Source organism: Phacochoerus africanus, chromosome 11 (assembly GCF_016906955.1).
Source record: "Phacochoerus africanus isolate WHEZ1 chromosome 11, ROS_Pafr_v1, whole genome shotgun sequence".
Classification (NCBI taxonomy): Eukaryota; Metazoa; Chordata; class Mammalia; order Artiodactyla; family Suidae; genus Phacochoerus; species Phacochoerus africanus.
The window spans coordinates 128306725-128324075 of NC_062554.1; the positions used below are offsets into that span (position 1 = coordinate 128306725).

General features: G+C 46.9%; 1 protein-coding gene across 1 annotated transcript in view; it reads left to right on the plus strand.

Moving 5' to 3' along the window:
• The first annotated feature begins 1238 nt into the window (after positions 1–1238).
• Positions 1239–17351, plus strand: part of PTPN14 (protein tyrosine phosphatase non-receptor type 14) — a 193379-nt gene continuing 177266 nt past the window's right edge. Inside the window, exon 1 of the mRNA XM_047751746.1 lies at positions 1239–1827. The gene's annotated coding sequence lies outside the window, so the exon portion shown is untranslated. The remainder of the gene's footprint in view (positions 1828–17351) is intronic.

A 17351-nucleotide genomic window follows, 5' to 3' on the forward strand; every position in this document is an offset into this window, starting at 1 on the left:
AACTGATTTTAATTCCCTTCAGCCTCTTCCTTCCAGCCCTTTATGGTCTTTGCTTCTTCGTAGATATGGAGACGGGCAATTGCTCAAAGATGTCAGTGTGGTGACCGCCGATTTGTACCTGATGGATCTAAGAGGCTCTGCTTTGGGGTTTCCAGTTCTCTTCCACAAGAGACCCGGCGTTGTGGGACATGAAGGAATTTGGGACAACATCATCAGTGGCAATGACTTCAAGAGCCCTATTCAACATAAGAAACGTTGAAAGGACTGGGGCTGAGTAAGGTAGCAGACTTTTGCAATGCAAGGGACCACAGGAAAAAAAAAAAAAAAGGGCAAATCCTTTGCTTGTGCAGCCACAGAGATCAAGGACTGCGACACACCCCGGCTGGTCCCTGGCAGAGCAGGTCCCCAAACCCAGGGTCCCTCGCCTGGCTCCGTGCCTGGTCCATCTTACCAGCTGCCTCTCATTAACTCCACCTCGGAAAATGCTAAGGAAGTTCCCTCCCTGTGCCCACCCAGGCTGGGTGGGGCGCTTCTGTGGCAAGGAGAGAACCGGGGAAGCGACAGAGTCTAACTCCCTGCGTACTGTAACGGCTTTTGCTATCCCTGGAAGGGGTCCGGGGATTGCTAAGACCCCAGGCCCGGTACCCAGAGATTCCGGGTGGGCTGGACAGACTGCTCGCTCGGTGAAGCCACCCTCGTTTCTCCTGGTCTTTCCCTGCGTCGTGGCTGCACGGGGACGTCCTGCTTGGAGGGTTTCCCCTAGTAAGAAGGACTGCCTTTCTTTGCTCCAGGGCTGAGGGCAAGTTCCTGCCGCTGCCCCGCCTCGGAGGGCTGCGGAGATCTCGGTGGGATTTTTCCTGCTTCCCGCTTTCGGCCCCGCGCTCAGAGGCGCTGGGTGGGGTCGCGGCGGTGGCTCTGGCTTCCCCACGCCCACTCTCGTACCCCGGGGGGTTGCATCCCGTCCTCCCGGTTCAGCCGTCACCTTTGAAAACCTTCTCCAAAGCCACCACATTCAAAGTGCGCGACTTCCCCGGGGCCTGCAGAAGGAGCTCCAGCAGCCCGGCATTCCTCGGATTCCAGCGCTGTGACGTCCCCAAGGACGCTCGCCCGCGGCTGGGGAGCTGGGGCTCCCGGCTCCGCGCCTACCACCCCCCCCACCCGCCCGCCCCGGGCGCCCCCGCGCGCGCCCGCCGGGCCGCATTCCTCCCCGCCCCCGGCGCGCGCCCCGCACCCCCCCGCGCCCGCCCGGGAGCCGCGGAGCCCGACCTGGGGGTGGGGGAGCCGCGGCCGCCGGCGCCTGCTCCGTCCCCTCCCACTCGCACGGCCCCTTCCTCCCTCCTCTCCCGGCCGCTCGCATTTCCTGCCGCTCTGGCTCTCCCGGCCCCTGAAAGTTCGTCCCAACTTTTTCTCCCCTGGGCGGGCGCGGCGGGCGCAGTGCGAAGGCAGGTTGCTGTGCTCCTCCTCGCTCCGCTGCCTGCCCTCCCGGCGCTGGTCCTCGGGGAACGGACGCCACGAAGTGGTCCCTTGGCGATCTTCGCCTGCCACCCGCCCATCCTCCCCGGCCTCCTCGTCCCGGCCCCCCTCCCGCGGGACAGCCGCGAGCCGGGCTGGTTCTGCTTTCCCCCTTCTCCCGGTGCCCCTGCGCCAACTCTCGCGCCGGGATCGCGGCGGAAACCTCCCTCCCCTTTCGCCTCCTCCGGCTTCTTCCCTCCGCCCCTTCTCCGCCAGCCACTGGAATCAATTTCTTGGGGGAATTGGGGCGCCGCCGCCGCGGAGGACAGCCTTTCCGCGCGGGTCTCCGGGGCACCGACGGGGCCATGTAAGCAGGTAAGCTGCGTCTGGCGCAGGGAGTCCGGCCCGAGGTCGGGGGCTGCCTGGACGTCCGGGCGCCTTGCCGATGACTTGGGCAAACGCTGGCAACGCCGACTTGGGATCGGCCGCCCGGGACGCTTGGCAGGGCAACCGGGGCACGAGGTGGCAGGGCCGCCGCAGAGTTTAAGTCGCAGTGGGAGCCTCCCGCTGGGGCGCACAGCTTGTCTGGGGAGTTAAGGTGAGAGACGAACGCCGTCTGGAGCGTTTGCGGTTAAACCCACACTCTCGTCCCCTCCTCCCCGCTCCTTTTTGCTTCTTGGGAACCAGAGAGGGCCTGCTGAGGGCAGCTGGAGATACCCAGACGGTGGGGGCCGCAGGATGAAAGCCAAAGGCAGTGCTGTCTCTCTAGCGGGAGAGAAACTCCCTCCGCGATCCTTCTCTGCACCCCAGGGGGACGGCAGAAGAGGGAGAGGTGTTTCCGTGCCTTCTCACTAGGCCCCAGCCTTGCCACCGAACTCCTGGGCTTCTTGGCCCCTGCTTGGGTGGTCGGACCGACTTAAAGGCAGAACCTGTGGCCACATCATTTCAGAACAGGTCTCCATCCCAAACTATGGAAGTTCTGAGTATTAACCGGTTCCGAGCGTGTTGTTAATAGATTGTCTCCCCTTTCTCCTGGCCTGACCCCTAAATCTGGAGTGTGAATGTGCATAAGGGGTGTTCCACCTTTTTTGAGGGAGCAGTGAGGTGGTGCTGGCCCTGCCTCCCTTTTCCTTCCACGTCCTCCAGTTCCTCGCACCTCCCCATCCCCCCGCAATTTAAGGAAATTGTGGGGTTTTGGCTTCAGTCTGTCCAGGGACTGGCTGTTGCAGGCTCTTTATGAAAGTGAAGAATCTCTGGACTGCAGGCTGCTGGGAGGTTACAGGGTTTCCGCCAATGTGTTAATTTCTTAGAATGAGTTGGCTCACCTATTCATTCAACAAACACTGGGCTGGGAAGAGGGGCTATGGGGATAAAAAGTTGCTAAACTAGATCTAACTGCAGCCTCCTGGAGGGAGCCCACAGGCTGATCTGGAAGTACCATGTAGTGAGAGAGCCTGAGAAGGCTGGGTCCTGGAGGGGAGGGGCAAGGGTGTGCTGAACTTAGAGGGTTGGGGTGAAGCTCACCTGGAGTGCTTTCCAGGTTGAGGAAGCAGCTTGTGCGAAGTGAGAGTCCTCCAGAAGATGAGTGCAAAACGGTTGTGCCTAGTAGTAGGTATCTGGGGCCTGGAAGGGGATGTATGTATGGCCGGGTTGGTTCAATGAAATGGGGCTAGAATTTTTTTATTTTTTAAGATGTATTTTATTATCATTGTTTCTTCTTTAGCCGCACCTGTGGCATGTGGAAGTTCCTAGGCCAGGGTTCGAAGCTGAGCTGCAGCTGTGACCTACATGGCAGCTGCGGCAATGCCAGATCCTTAACCCACTGCACCACTGTGGGAACTCCACGTTATATATATGGAATTAAACCGGAAGCAATTATGGGAACCACGTAGCTTCCCGAGGAGCACACGTCTCTCTTTTTGGACACACTTCCATGACGATGCTGCTTCTAGAATAAGCAGGGGTTGTGCGACAATCTTAATTTTAATTGGCCCTAATTGGCCCATGCCTGGTTTCATTAGAATGGTATTGACGCTCTTTTAAAAAGCCACCTGACAGTGATAGGTGCTAATACTGCAGCATTACAGAACCTCGTATTGAAGTTAATAGCTCGTGCCTTAGAAACAGAAGCCTCAACGAACAGCCTCATGCTCTTTCACCTGATCGGAACGGATAGCCCTGATGTACAGAGTGGGTTCCTCGGTGTCACTGTGCTTGTTGGAGTGTTCTCCACCTCTCAAAGTCATGACTGCTTCGGCGCAGTTGGAAGGACGGCTTTTCCTTCCCCCGAAACTTGAGGAAAAGCTGGCTGCCTTCTGGCCACTTGGGGTAGCCTCTTGGTCCAGGCTTCAGCAGATTCTGCCTGGAACCGTTCCTTACGGCGCAGGAGCCTCTTGTACGAGGTTTGCGAGGCTGCCTCTTCTGCTGGGCTGAAGTGGTGGTGTAGCATCATTTGTAGTGGTGGAGTCCTGCCTGAGGTGGCAGAGGTCCAGCTTTCAGTGACCTCAGGCCAGTACCTCAGAGAGGGAGGAGATCTCTGACTTGCTACATTATCAGGTGTTTATACCCAAGCTCCCCCCCCGCCCCCCGCCGCTGCCACCCCCAGCATCTTCCCTTATCTCAAGATCAGCCCCTTGACAAGGGTTTTCCTGAAGGTATTGGACCTGCATGCGAGAAAGGGCTCAAGAGAAAGAAGCTCTTTCTTGATAATGCCAGGTACCCACCCAGCCTCCATTGCTGGCTTAAACACATACTTATTATATACACTTTGGTGACTCAGGTTGTGCAGACTCTGTGGACAGCTGTAATGGAAAGAGAGTAGTTAGACTATTTTTGTATGGAAGAACCTAAAAAATTCAGAGAAAAAGCAGGAATTTAGGAGAAATCTTACTTGTCCTGAATGGATGAGCCCAAAGTCAACAACAGTGAGAATCCCTGCTGCCAAGTGCCACCCCTGCCCCAGGCTTCCCTCCTTATTAAGAGTTTCTGGTTTTTGTTGGAAGGAAGCAAACAGAAACCCTTTGATTGTATGTGTTTCTCACCTGGGTTCCAGATTCTTAGCCTTTTTCATCTACAATCCTGCATTCGAACTTCTTTATTTAGTCACCAAATGCTATGCATTTTTGGAACTCGTTCTAAGCCTCAGAAGGTGCTGTGCCCTTCGTTAGCAACAAGGCAGAGGAAGGAGACAAGATGAACTCTTGAGTCAATTCAATGATTGCTGCTTGTGCTGATTGGAAAAGAACGAGGGCAAACAAGTTTTGGTGGAGAAGAGGTTAAAATTACTATCTAAAATAAGACTCTGTGATCTCCCCTTACTGATTGAATTTACCCTTTCCCGGGCTGAGCCCCAGGGAGGGCTTCTGAGTCGTCCAAGGGGTGTGTGTAGCAAGTTCTGCAGCTTTTCCAGGAAATTGGTGTGCTGCAGCCGCGGGTCCAGGGTTGGGAGTTCGAGATGGAGCTAAATTTGTATTCCAGCTCTGCCATTTTTTTAGTTATGTGATGTTGGCCAGACTTCGAAGCCCTTTCGTGTCTCCATTTCTTCATCTCTAAGTTGAGGCCAGGGGTATTGAACTTGCCAGGATATTTGTGGGGAATTCTGCTAACAGTGCTTCCCTCACACAGAGTAGGTGTTGGGTCAAGGATGGCTATTTATATGTTCCAGGAGTTATATGTGGCCATGAATGTGCTCTTTGTGTGTGTCATTTTTTCCCCAGCAGCCTGAATTCACATGCATGCCAACATACACATAAAGCTTTGTCTTTGACTTTTTTTTTTTTTTCCCTCTCTCTTCTTTTGGTCTGTTGGCTCAAAGCAAACGTGTTGGCTGGCAGCTGCTGGCCTCTCACGTAGGAGGAGGTTGAGAGTTGCAGGACCAGGCAGTAGGGTAGTTTGGGGAGGGAAAGCCATGTAGGCAAGGGCAGGAAAAAAAGGATCCTTTCCCCTGTATACTGCTTCCCATAACACGAGTCCAGTGCTAATACAAGGATCCTTGTATTTGTAATGCTGAAATCCAGTGAATTAAATGATGTTAGAATAAATCCGCCTGCCTCTAGGATTAGTGCAAAAAGCTAGCCAGTCTGCGCACATGAGTGTCTTTGCAGCCTTGCCTTTCCTTCTTTGAAGCCTAAGTTTAAGGAGTCAACTGTAACACCTCTCTCCTGCCAGCCTCAGGTCCCTTGAACTTTAATGTTGCCTTTCATCTGAGAATCCTTAAGTATTCGGCAAACATTAACTCCTTGATCTTTATATCAACGTCCCAGCAGGAGGGAATGTTAGAAGCAAGGAGCAGCTCCTAAAAGGTCAGCAGGACAGGTGTGCGGTAGCTGCTTTGGGAGCAGGGTGGATTCTTACTACGGCCAAGCATTGGTGAAATCCTGCAAACAGGATTGCTAGCCCGGGTCCCAGGTCCGAGAAAGACCCCTTGGGGGGCTTAAAAGGGGGAAAGTTTAAGACAATGCAGATGGGCTAGGAATTTTGCAGTGAGGGTGGAGAGGAAATTGCTTTGCCCGCACACCAGCCATGCCTTCGCCATGCATTGCATGCACGCTGATTATGAAAATAATCCCTGAATTATTTATAATTTTGAATGAAAGGATATGATGCAATGCTTGTGCATGAAGATTTAGAGTAGTCAAGGGTAAAAGGTGATGGTGACTGAGTAGCCTTTGTGGGATCGGGGTGGTTGTGTGTCTGAGTTGGATTATAAATGGCATATTAACATTGTTTTAATTTCCTTTCCCTTTTTCCTGTTGGTTCCATATGCCTGGCTTGGTTTTGTTTTACCCTCTAGTGACGCTTTTGTTGCTTTATGGTCCTTTAGCTACTGGAAGAAGAAACACTGTGGCCATACCTAAATCAGTCTTGTGTGTAAAATTTGATATGTGGGTGATTTAGCCTAGTTCCTTAGGGGACTCGAGGAGGCCCTGCTCTAGGGTTTTATCCTGAGCCTGGTCAGCTAGCTTGACCCAGAGGTCTGTTGCATATCCAGAGGTCCTGTAACCCTAGGCCGCCATCCCATAAGTGCCTGGTGTCGGTCCCCAGGGAGATGTCCAGTGAGAAAGTGAGAGCCAGTTTGCTGGTGGGGTGGCATCCTCTGAGAAGCAGAGTAACCTTTTCATGTTTGTGATCTCTGAGATTTCCGCACTGAACGAGCTTCCGAAATTAGGAAACTTTCTGGTGAGGCCCACCGATCTGACCTGCTTGGCTCAGTGCTGAAAATTGGCAGACGTTCCTGATGCTTGTCTTTGTGGAAAGCATATCTTTTTCTAACACTTAATTTCCTCGAGCCTTTGGAAATTCATCTCCCAGGCGTTCTTTCTTTCACAGTCCATTCCCCTCAAGTACCTGGGGTGTTAGCTAAGGCAATAGATCTCAGGCTCTAGTGAGCCTCAGCATCACCTGGACAGCTAGTTAAGTTACAGCCTGCTGCTATTGCCCACGCCCACCCCAGCTTCTGATTCCATAGGTCTGTGGTGGGGCCGGAGAACTGGCCTTGCTAAGGAACTCCCAGGTGATGCTGATATTCCTGGTCCTTGACCTGGGCCTTGTTTTGAGAATCGCTGAGGCCAGGAGTCTCTTTGGTCCATCCGCCCCTGTCAGCCTTGGTGTGGTAGTCACTTCAGTTTTTCACTGCGTCGGTGTGAATGACTCTACTTCTGGTGGTTTCAGAGCTCTGGAGGGGCCAAGAATTAAAGGGCACGTAGCCCTAGCCAGGCCTGTAGAGAGTATGAATGAGGCGTTTCCATTTTAATGGATTTCCTTGGCTCTCCTCTCCCATCCACACCTCTCTGCTGGGTTCCGTACATCTGGGTATCCGATACACCTGCCTGATGCTTACCGTCTCAAATCATTAGTTTCTTGCTGCAAGATCTGCTGCTTCTGTGTTTCCTGTCTTGGTGCCATCAACTGAGTTACCTGTGGACGCCAGGCTCTTGGAGTTCTCTTCACCTTGTCACTCTTTCTTAGCGCCCCACCCCCTACCATCAAACCTCAGTAACAAACCCAGTTAGTCCTTAGGTCCTTTGCGCGTGCCTCTCTAAAATATTTTCAGTTTGTTCTCTTCTCTCCATCCCTACCGCCTCTTGGGATTGTTCCAGAGCTTCGAAGGCTTTCATATATTCTTTATCTACTCTTTCAAAGAGTGTGTGTGTGTGTGTGTGTGTGTGTGTGTCTGTGCCAACCTGACTCATAGTGGTGACAACACTGAATCTTTAACTACTAGGCCACCAGGGAACTCCTCAAAGAATTTTTAAAAACGCACCTCTTTTGTACTATTTAAATTCTAATTTTGCTTCCTTTTACCTGTGTGATAAGGATTCTTTAGCCTGACTACCTCCCCATTCCTGTCTGCTGTTTTACCTTCCATTCTCTCTCTCTCTCTCTCCCTCCCTCTCTTGGGGCCCTAAGACCTGGTGGTGTTTAATCTCTTCTCCTTTGTTGCTTACATTCCAACCCAGAGTGACCTCTTCCCCTGCTGCTTGCTTAGCCCCTGTGCCTTTAGCTAAAGCTTGCCCTTCCCTGACACTCCTGCCCACAACCGGTTAGGCATTCCTTTCTTTCTCTCTCTCTTTCAATCTCTCCCCTTCCTCCCTCCCTCCTTCCCCTCTTCTTTTCTTTCTTTCTTTCTTTCTTGCTTTTTTCCTCTCTTCCTTTCTGTTGATTGGCAATGTGGTGCCAATGCATGCTGTACAGAAAAGCGACCCGGTCATACATAGGTAGACATGCTTTTTCTCGTGCTGTCTTCCATCATGTTCTATCCCATGAGGCCATTCCTTTCTTCATACTCACTGAGTACTTTGCACTTAGCTGTCTTGGTAAGTTTTGTCTTACCCTCATTAAATCTGTTCACCTCCCTCTCTCCTCTACTGAGTTACAAGCTGCTTCTTGGCGGGATTCATATTTTATTTGGTTCAGATTCAGAATATCTACCTGATGTGGAGGTGGGTGACTCTGTCTCAGGGTTCTCAGTATGTCAGAAGATATATTATCATCGGTGAAGTAGGTACCATGATTGTTGCTATTTTGCAGAGAATGAAACGGAGTTGTTTTTTTTTTTAAGTATTTAAAGAATCAGTGAATGAATGCATTTCTGAAATGCTGAACTGAAGATGTAGAGCCCAGTTGGGTTTGGAATTTATTATTTATTCTTTAATAGGAGGTGTGGTGCTCTGGGGAGAGTATATCATGTTCATGACTATATGTGACTTAAAAAAATTAAATGGATATTAGTGCCCTGTATCATATACATCTTTTTTGTTCATTTGAGGAGATGAATCACATCCCTAAACTGTTTTCTGCGGTTGCTGATACTCTGGTTCTTAATGTTGTTTGGCTTTACTTGGATACTTTCAAAAACGTGATCATTTTTTCTCTCATTTTTATTTTTTTTATTTTTATTTTTTTGTCTTTTTGCTATTTCTTTGGGCCGCTCCCGCGGCATATGGAGGTTCCCAGGCTAGGGGTCCAATCGGAGCTGTAGCCACCGGCCTACGCCAGAGCCACAGCAACGCGGGATCCGAGCCGCGTCTGCAACCTACACCACAGCTCACGGCAACACCGGATCGTTAACCCCCTGAGCGAGGCCAGGGATCGAACCTGCAACCTCATGGTTCCTAGTCAGATTCGTTAACTACTGCGCCACGACGGGAACTCCTTCTCTCATTTTTAAAACCTAGGAAACCATGCAGATCAAGGAAATATAAATATCACAGAAAGGTAAATAAATAGGAACCTTTGGGAGTTAAGGCATAAAACAAATTTTTTTTTGCCAGTTTAAATACGCTGTTGATTAGAATACGCTTAATTTCATTTCCTCCTTTATTTTAATAATTTCATTATTTCTTTTGTACCTTATATTAAAGAGGAAGAGGCAATATCACTCATTATTCCATCTCTGATTTACTAGTCTTTAAAATGAGAAAGGCGTTCTCTGGTCACCTAGTGGGTTAAGGATCTGTTATTTTCACTGCTGCAGTTTGGGTTCGATCCCTGGCCCAGGAACGCCTGCCTGCCACAGGCGCAGCCACAATAAATAAAATGAGAAAGAGGGAGTTCCCACTGTGGCACTATGGGATCGGTGGTGTCTTGGGAGTGCTGGGACTCAGTTTCCATCCCCATCCTGGCATGGTGGGTTAATGATCCAGTGTCGCTACAGCTGCAGCTTAGGTTGCAGCTGCAGCTCGAATCTGATCCCTGGCCCAGGAACTCCATATGCCGAAGGGTGGCCAAAAAAAAAAAGGAGAGAGAGGCCCTCCATGACACTGTGTGACAGGATGCCAGCCTACCCTTCACCAAGACGGCCTGTCCTGCATACAGAGCTAGGTGATAAGCAGCGATGATAACACTGAGGTTATCCCGCAGACCACGAGTTGGCTCTGGCCATTATTTCAGTTCTCAAGTAAAAGAGATTAAGGCAGATTTCATGGTTATGAAAGTGCATTTGTTTTGAATTACAGTATATACACGATATACATTTCAGCTTGCTATTTCAGGTTCAACAAAAATAATCCCCTAGTGGGCCTCTGATTTCTTCAGATTTATGTCCCCTATTCCCCAAGGTTCTGCCAAGCTGCAGCAGTTTCCTGAACAGGCCCAGTCATTTTCCACCTACAGTTAGGTCAGGCTGTTTGCTTGCCCTGGGATCCCAACCTGTCAAAAGCCACTGGAATACCCTTTCTCTGGGCAGCCTTCCTGGCCCGGCCCCCCTGCTGCTTTGCTGTTGGTGGTTTGTGTCCTGTTCAACCTGCCTGTCCCTCTCCTTAGCCTCCCAGCTCCAGGAGCAGCCATCTGACTGCTCCCATCTGTGTTCCTCCTTGTGCTCAGCAGACTCTCACCTCCCTTCTGCTGCTGGTCACCTGTAGCTGTTCATTCGGGTCTGCCTCCCACTTGCCCTGGAAAGTGCCTCCGAGGCTGAGGCTGCCCCTTCTGTCTCCATTAGCAGCTCCAGCCACCTCACCTATCTCACTACTGCTGGTGCAGAGACCAATCCACACTAAAATCTCGTTGTAAATACATCTGATATTTTTCCTCTCTTGCTTCAGATCTTTCTTGTATTGTTGAGAGATATGTACATTTGCTGTTAAAGTATAGTTGACCCTTGAATGTGGCTTGGGTTAGGGACGCCAACCCTCTGCAAATTTTCATGGAACTTAGGGTTGTACCCCTCATATCTGTGGTTTGACATCCATAGATCCAACAAACTGCAGATCATGTAGTATTGTAGTTATTTACCATCAAAAAAAAAAATTTTTCAAGTACAAGTGGACCCCTGTAGTTCAAACTTTCTTGTTCAAGGATCAGCTGTGTTAAGAAATGCCAGGAAGATGAATACCAAATGTGGGGAACGGGGTAGTGATGGAGGTGAAAAGAAGGATGTGGTGTGGTTTTATTTCCTAAGCTGGGTGGTGGGAACATGTATATTTACTATATTCTCCTGTATGTCTAAAATATTTAATTTCATCAACACACGAAATTGCCCATGGTCAATTGCAGACTTTTAGAGCATTCCTAGCTCTGCATGCTTTGCTCTTGTTCCCACCTAACCTCTAGCCTCAGCTGGAAACATGTCTCTCAGTTGAAACATTATAGCTTCTTTCTCTTTTTGGCTGCACAGGAGGTATGCAGAAGTTCCCAAACCAGAGATCCAACCTGTGCCATAACAGATCCTTAACCTCCTGAGCTGCAGGGGAACTCAAAACATTGTAGCTTTGACTCATGCTATAACTTACTTTCCTTTTGAATTCCTTTCTATATCTGGTCACATGATAATTTCCTCAATTCTCTACTGTCTGTCTGTCTCTATCTATATATTTTTGCTTTTTAGGGCCACACCCTCAGCATATGGAGGTTCCCAGGTTGTGGGGCCAGTTGGAGCTACAGTTGCTGGCCTACACTACAGCCATAGCAATGCAGGATCCGAGGCGCGTCTGCGACTACACCGCAGCTCACGTCAACACCAGATCCTTAACCCATTGAGTGAGGCCAGGGATCGAACCCACATCCTCATGGTTCCTAGTTGAATTTGTTTCTGCTGCACCATGATGGGAACTCCTCTCTACTGTCTATATTAAAAAGTTTTACATCTTAGATGTTTTGTCTGACTTTCCCTTTTTATCACTTAGGAGAGTTCATTGTCATCTGACTTCCTTTGGTACTCTTCCCATTTTTACTGATAAGCATCACGTTGGATTATAGCTCTTTGTTCATCTTTTTCTCCAAAGTTTCGAGCTCTTTGGGGACGTGTCTTGTGATTTATTTATCCATTCTGCTTGGAATAGTTAAGCAGTAGATATATGACTAATGTTTTTAATTGAAGTAATTTTTTTAAAGAGCATGTTCAAAAAACTTCAGAGCACATTGAAGGGGGAGCATCTTGTGAGATCAGTATCAGAAATGTAAACTATAAATTGAATCGATTTTACACATGCATTTCCTAATTCAAACCCATGATTAGTTTTGGAAATTATTTCTTCTGCTTTTCCCCTTTACCTTATAGTGATGAGGGATGGTGTAATTATTTTGGTTTGTTCTTATTTTTCCGTCCTTTTCCCTTCATGACCATGGAGTGTGTCGTGGTTTCTGTAGCAGTGTCCGGGGGTGTGTGTGACTCTTGGTTTGGAAATAGATCTGGGCTGTGACGTGGTACCACTTGTAACGGATGACTTCTGCCACCAATACTGCTTGCTCTGGGATGGAGAAGCGACACATCTTTGTAGAGCAGAGGCAGCAGAGTTTATTTTTGTGGCAGACGTGTCCCACTGCAGAGCTGTAATAACCATAATGAAGGAGGATTATGCTGTATTAGGTTTATGAAGGGTGTGCTGGGCTGGTCGCAGGGTCAGTGGTGACAGCTCAAGCCAGCAATTAGGTTTCATTAAAGACTCCAGCAGGCAATTAGCATTTGTTTCTGCCAATGAAATCCTGTGATCTATTAAGCATATTCGTTTTCATTAGACATTTTGTAAACTATGCTTTACATGATGATGAGGATACACCTTTTTTTTTAGACATGCACAAGTCTCCAAATTATCATTGGAAAAATGGGGCTGCCATTTAGAATCCCTGTGTCTTAATCTGCAGATTACACTAACTCACCTTCTGGGTGGATTGTGCTGTTTTGAAACCTGCACGTTAAAAAAAGAATATAGAAATTTTTTTATTCAAAGGCAAGGAATTGGTTATGGAGTATTACATAATGCCGTGATTTATGGGGGGAAAAAAGTGTGGCTGATATGAAACGAATTAAAACTCCAAAATAATGAAATGACACCTACCGGTTTTAATTATATTCTTTCGAAAATTATTGTTTTACTTAGGAGACATCTAAAAATAAAGGCCGGGAAGGATGATTTGTGCTGTGCTTCTGCTGAGCAGCTGTTTGGTTGTTTTCAAAATGAGGCTTATTTTTCCAAGTGCTAGGTTCAGTACAATTGTGTGTTTCATGTCCCTTCATCCTTGTGCACGTGTTTAGGCATTTGAACTTCGCCTGTGAATATGAAGTGATGTTTATTTACGCTTCCCAAGTTATTTGAAGACGTGTCACCCCTCCTCCCTCCCTCCCTACTCCAGTCCTTTCTCCTCCCTTTTTTTCTCCCTCTCTCCCTCCCTTCCTTCCTTCGTAAAAAAGTGCCTTCTTTTGGAGGATTCTGATAGGTTAATTACTGTATATGTATCAGGGATGATAAAAAGGGAGAAATGCACAGGGTACAGCCCATTGGACCAGAAACTCAGTGCAAAGGTCTGTGAAGAGATCTGTTTCTGTGGATAATTAGGCTCTTTCCCTGTTGTTTGATTCTCTTGAGTCACATTATTATTTTCTCATCTGTATACTGGTAGGTAAAATGGTAATAATGGCAGAGCATAGCAGTTTGAAATCTGTGTGCATGAGCATATTAAAGACTCCAGGAAGACTTGCAGCTAACAAAAATGTGTTGGAGCTGAATGTTTTCTTAGCAAAGACCTTTAAAAAAATTTTTTAAATTTTATTTTATGGAACATATATAATCTTAAGGGACACAATGCTACAGAACACTTTATAGCAAAAGCTTGGCTTCAAAGGCCCCTGGAATAGAGAAGGCGTGTTTCTTGTCTTTAAGAAACTCAAAATCTAACTTAGAGGGTATAGCATTTTGCATTCTTAAGATGAGTAAACATTTAAAGTCTTCATTAGCAAACCAGAATAACTCTGTATTTTTTATTAATTGAAAAAAGATTTTGTGGAGGGACGCACAGAACAACAGCAGGTTTAAAATAAAGTGTCGGAAATTTACTCAAAAGAAACCCAGCTTTCAGGGAAAGTTTAAGGGACAGTAAACATTTAGTCTGACTTTTTGTATTTATAATACAGGGAAGAATAACGTTCACATTGAATTTGAGACACTACAGGAACTTTGTCCTTCAAAGAAAGATCCAGGTATATCTAGCAGTCTGTCTGATTGAGGCCAGGAGCTGTGATTAATATTTACAGTACTGAAAAATCTTGATTCCCCAAATTCTGGCAGTCAGCCCGCTCCCCCTTGCCCTTACTTACCGTACTGCCAAGAAGAAAGCAGGCAGACTAAGGCGGTATCAGAAATGAGGCCTTTACAAATGTCGCTGCAATTATTAATAGCTGCTACTGTTGCAGTGGTTTGTGTAACCGGGCATTTTAACAAAGGTGCCGTGACTGTCACATGACCAGGTTTTCTCTTCCGTGGCCTCTTTATGAGCTCAAGCTCATTTGCTCAGCATTTCCTTCATCAGTTTTTTGTTCGTTCGTTTTTGGCTTTTTTTAGGGCCAATATCTGCGGCACATGGACGTTCCCAGGCTCGGGGTCCAGTCGGAGCTGCAGCTGGCCCCACAGCTCAAGTTCTTAACCACAGCCTTACGCCTGGAAGTCTCTGCAGGTTGGGAACATCTGTCCTCCCTTCCTCCCTCTTGTCCCTCCCCCTTTTCCTCCCTCCCTCCCTTCCTTTCATCCATCCAACAGTTTCACACATGCGTTTTGAAATGTTAGGAGGTAGGGATGTTTTTCTGCAGTCATAATCTGTAAAAGACAAAGCAGCTACTCAGGGAGCCGCTGGGCACATTGTGACCATTCGACATTTGAAATGCGACGAGTCTGAGTTGAGATGGGCTGTAAGTATCAAGGACATACCAGCCGTTGCAGACTTCGCAAAGGATGTCAAATATCGCATCACGAGTTTTAAAGTTATTTTCATGTTGAAATAATACTTCAGATATATTGCCTTGAAGAAAACCTGTTGTTAGTATTTCTCGTGTTCTCTTTTGCTCTTTAAATGTGACTGCCGGAACATTTGCAGTTACCCGTGTGGTTTGTATTTGTAGTCCCCCATCATATTTCTTTAGGACTGGACTGTTACAGATGGTTATCCAGCTCTTCCTGGGAGCCCCCTGAATGATGCCTGAGGATAGAGACAGAAATTAGAGATAGTTTTTGGTGATGGTAAGAAGCAAGCTTGACGACGCCTCAGTTGACCAGCAGAGAGAGACTAATGTTAGCTGGCATTTATTTACCACTTACCATGTGCGAGTACTTTGTCAAGCACTTTAAGTGGATTATCTTTTTGATCCTTATAACAACTCTGTGAAGTAAGCACTCCCCTTGGCTTATTTTATAGACGAGAAACCTGGGGCTTCAAAAGGCTACAGCCCAAGATCCTACAGTAGTAAATACGAGTTTACTGTGTAACACCATTGGCATGCAAATACCGAGGACGTAAATGACAGAGCTCAGTGTCAAATCCGGGCACGAATCCAAAACATGTACTTGTGACCACTCTGCATCACTGCCTCTCAAAGGCGAAAGAGAAAACATTACCTAGAACTGATCAGGAGCAGTTCTTTTATTCATTCAGAACCCACGGAGGATACACACACACGCACCCTTCTCCCCAGCCCTGGCAGATAGGACCTCTGAGTTAGGGAACAGAGTGCAACAACTGATGTTTCTCAGAATGACCGCACACTATCAAGAAATGATGAAATTATGCTTAAAATACTCCCCCTTACTAATCCAGTGTTGCCTTACTTAAAAAGGTACATATCAGAAATTGATTTTAGAAGCTTAAGTGTCTTGCAGATTGCCTTTTAACTGAGAGACATTGATGTATTTTATAGCGAGTACAGATTTTGTAAATTGAGCACTAGATCTAACTATAATACTTTTATTATTACTATTGTTTTTTGTCTTTTTGCCTTTTCTAGGGCTGCTTCCCTCGGCATATGGAGGTTCCCAGCCTAGGGGTCCAATCAGAGCCGCAGCCACTGGCCTGCGCCACAGCCATAGCAACAACGCGGGATCCAAGCCTCGTCTGCAACCCACACCACAGCTCACGGCAACGCCGGATCCTTAACCCACTGAGCAAGGGCAGGGATCGAACCCGCAACCTCATGGTTCCTAGTCGGATCCGTTAACCACTGAGCCACGACGGGAACTCCATAACTATAATACTTTAAAAGAATTGGCAAAAGTATATTTTACACGTTGATTTAATTTTTTTCTTATTTTTCTATTCTTTGCTCATATGTAGGCACATTTGTATAGTTTGCTCCCTCACATATATGCATGCTTTTCATACTTCCTGTTTTAATAATTAATATTTTATATATCTACAGATAATTGATATACTGTGAGTCCCTTTATTTTTTTTATTTTTGTCTATTTTTTTTTTTTTTTTGTCTTTTTAGGGCCACACCCATGGCATATGGAGATTCCCAGGCGAGGGGTTGAACTGGAGCTGTAGCCACTGGCCTACACCACAGCCATAGCAACGCCAGATCTGAGCTGCGTCTGCGACCTGCATCACAGCTCATGGCAACGCCGGATCCTTCACCCACTGAGTGAGGTCAGGGGTGGAACCTGCAACCTCAGGGTTCCTAGTAGGATTTGTTTCTGCTGTGCCACGATGGGAACTCCCCATGGGTCTCTTTATTTTTGTGGCTGAAAACACATACATTTACATTTCTTGCTATCCCAAAGGATATGATAGTGAGAACCTTCACATTAATTTTTTTCGAAATTGTTAATGGAATTTATTTTAAGGTAAATTTCTGTGATGGAGATTGCTTGTTGTAACGAGCACTTTCACGATTCTTACATCATACAAATGTCATGGAATTTCAAACATAGGTCATAAAGATAAACGTGAGGGTAGGACAGCTTTATTTTCAGTTAGGTGATGTTTTTTTTCAGATTTTGCTTTTTTTGCACAGTGTTTGATGATCACCCCAGCCAATAACTCGTGCTCTCTTTTTTTCTTTTTTAACAGTTCCTTTCCTTGCAGTCTGACAAAATAATTTGATGCACCCTAAATTCATACCTTTAAAAACTGAATAACCTTTTGCACTAGTTTCTTTCCTTTTTAGCATAAGTGTTCACTAATCCTTACATCATTTCACACAGAAAAAAAAAATTTGATAGAATTATTCCTGTTATGAATGTGATCTGTATAGAATTACTGAACATATATGGATGTAAAAGTAGCATTTAAAAGGGAATAAAAGATAAAGTACATCATTGATTAAAAAACACTTATAAACTGTTAAGTCATGCTAAGTTGATTTTTGGTGCTTGTTCATATAGATGTCTTTGGTAAATGCCTATTAGCTTTATCTTCTACTTTTCCACAACCTTTTTCATATGTATGTTTTCTAATATCAGCTATTCTATAACTTGTCATAGTTTGATGACAGTTGTATTAGCTTTTGCTATGGTAACAAAAAAGGTCCTAGCATCTCAGTGGCTGATGACAACAAACATGTATTCCTTGTTTGCGTGACGTGGGTGCTGCAACATGCTGTAGCTCTTGGGGGCTTGACTGGGCTTGTGCCAATAGACAGGTTTTCTTGTTCAGGAACTCAGAGTAAAGGACAGTCCACATCTGAGGCATGCTCTTCT